Source organism: Pteropus vampyrus, unplaced genomic scaffold (genome assembly GCF_000151845.1).
Source record: "Pteropus vampyrus isolate Shadow unplaced genomic scaffold, Pvam_2.0 Scaffold185, whole genome shotgun sequence".
Classification (NCBI taxonomy): domain Eukaryota; kingdom Metazoa; phylum Chordata; class Mammalia; order Chiroptera; family Pteropodidae; genus Pteropus; species Pteropus vampyrus.
Genome location: NW_011888966.1, coordinates 2908983 through 2911591, shown reverse-complemented (window position 1 = coordinate 2911591; position 2609 = coordinate 2908983). Strand labels below are relative to the sequence as shown.

Here is a 2609-nt window from a genome sequence, read left to right as displayed (position 1 = left end):
AAGAGTCTTTACTTAAATGGAAAAATTCTCAGCTTTATGGAAAATTCCACTATCCGAAATGCTTCATTTCCTGAGGCATTTTAGATAGCCAAGAATTTTACTGTATTGCTATTATTTTTATGACCAAAGAGTTCTCACAACCCATAGTAGGTGATATTGGTGTTAACGAGGTCAACCTGGAAGCCAGTCAGAGTGCTCTCGGTGCAAATCCTGGGGCCAGGGCGTGTGTGTGGTGGGTGCGGCGGGGTGGGGAATGTTAGAGAGAGACCCAAGCCAGTGAGCTCCTCCAGTTGTCAAGAGGTCAAATACTGTCAAGAGGTCAAATAAGTCATTCAGGGACTCTGGCCTCTCCACTAAACCTCTCCTTAACAGAGTGGATTTGAATAGAATCTTCCTCTCTTTCTTCCTCCCTTCCCTTCCTGCAGTCAGTAAACTCCTGGGATGAAAGCACCTCCCAGATTTCTTTAATGTACCTCTGTCTCCAGACCAGAGAAAACGACACATTCAGGGGAGACACGGGGGTGATCAAGAGACGCCTCAATTTCCTCCGATTACTTCCCAGGCAGGAAGTTCTTGGCTGTCTAATCCAAATCCTTCCTGCTGCATGAAGCTCACTACCTCTCATTGAATCTGGAAGTTCCCTCGGCAAGGGAAAAAGAAAAAAGTTCGTAGGGATGTAGCTGTTCTCAATTGATCTTACTTATTCATCTACATTTCCAAATCAAGAATAATGATCTCACTGTTTTTTCTATCATCGTTCCCCTCTCAACAATCAATGTTTTATGAAGGACTTTCTTCCTGCGAGAGTACCAAAGAAAAAGCCCTGGAAGCAATTCTTTTGAGTGGATTACACACATACATACAAGATATTAGGAAAAAGACGAGGAGTCCAACTATCAAAGGTATCTACACATGGATTAGGCTGCCCAGAGTAGAGCGTTCCCTGTAAACGGGAGGTAGGATTACTTCTAGTCAGTGGTTAAGGAACAGATGAAGTATTGAACTAGATGTCCCCAGAAGTCCTTCTTTGCTGAACTGCTATGACATTCTGTGATGCAATGAGACTTCAAGCTGGAACATGAATTTGGGCAGGAGCTACAAGGAGAGAGGGGAGCAGCACAGTTTTGCTGGGCTTATGTGATGACAAAAGCCATGCTAGGATTATTCACTGGCAATGCGATGGCATCGGTGACAGCATCATCGTCATCACTGCAAACATTCCTCCAGTACCAACAGTGTGTCAGGCACTGTATTCATTATTTCAGTCCACCTTACAACAGCCCCCACAGGGAATGACTATTATTAGCCCACGTTACTGAGGAGAAACTTGAGGAATGGAGAACTTACATTATCTATCATCGCAAAGGTTGTAAGGAGCAGATGCAAGACTCAAACCCAGGTTGACTGGCTCTATCACGCTCTCTCCCAAAAGAGTCATAATAACCCCTTGTGTTTTTAGCATTTTATCTGCTAAAAAAGAAACACGATCTCTTTTCATCATTACAGAAGTCTCCTGAGGCCAGGAAGTTATCCATTAATGACAAATTGGGGTCACAGAGGGAGACGCTCACCTGGCTGTCAGAAGCAGAGCCTCTTGGTACAGAGCCACATGTCCTCTTTTTGTGCTCACACTGCCTGGCTCTCCTGCAGCTCCTAGCCCAGTTACCTAGGCAGAAAAGTAGTACCTGGTTAATCCCCTGTCTATAAACTGGTCACTCAGCCATGTACCCTGAGTTCCCAGATACACTCTACTTATTTACAACCACCAAGTCCCTAAGGAGGGAAAGGGCCAGAGGGAAAAGGGAATTAGGAAAGATGATGCTCAGGCTGCAAATCTATTAAACATTTCTAATGTATCTTTTCCTTTAACTGCTAAGCCTACCAGTCCTTAAATTCTAGAGATAATAGAGATTGAGAAAAATGGTGTAGATGGTAGAGGCTTTGTACATCTCTTGGGACATCAAAGTTGTAACAGAAACACAGAGCAAACAGCAAGTAGAGTTGCCTGGGGTCTAGATGAACAAAAGCCCTACAACTAGGGAGAGAAATAAGAATTCACCCTGCAATGGTAGGAGGGGGTGAAGACACAAGGCTGCCCGGCCTCAAGTGGCTGAGGCTACAATAGTTGCAGACGCTCCTCTTAAAGGGGCCATGTCTGGAGCAGACTTTCGCGGTGACGGACCTGCTCACTCTGAGCATTAGCACTGGGTTGGCTGCTCAGGGGATACCAGGGACTTACTGGGGGACACTGAGTTGTTGGAGCAAGGGCTGGAGGCTAAGCTTTCTCCTGAGCAGAAGTGCTGGTGGTATCTATTGTTCCTTTGTTGAGCTCCCCGTACCCCATGTGCAGATGCAGCGCCACCATAGCTGAGACGTCATCAAACTGGATAACAAAGGTCTCTCTACCCAGGGGATTCCCTGAAACTTCACCTCCCCCGACTCACGGCCCCACCTAAGCCACATCCAGTTGTGTCCTCAGCGTGTCCTATGCCCCTTGCAGAGCAGCTCTGAGCCCCACACTGGTGGCAGCTGGCCTCGGTTTCTGGCGTGGCCTTTTGAGGCAACCATAAGCACGGCATCTGTGAATTGCTTCCTGAATTTTACCAGGT

The 2609-nt window shown here is 46.5% G+C and overlaps 1 long non-coding RNA gene across 1 annotated transcript in view; it reads right to left on the bottom strand.

Moving 5' to 3' along the window:
• LOC111746365 overlaps positions 1 to 2609 on the bottom strand; it is a 129172-nt gene that overhangs the window by 93367 nt on the left and 33196 nt on the right. Inside the window, exon 2 of the long non-coding RNA XR_002783068.1 lies at positions 1572 to 1666. This is a non-coding gene — a long non-coding RNA (uncharacterized LOC111746365). The remainder of the gene's footprint in view (positions 1 to 1571; positions 1667 to 2609) is intronic.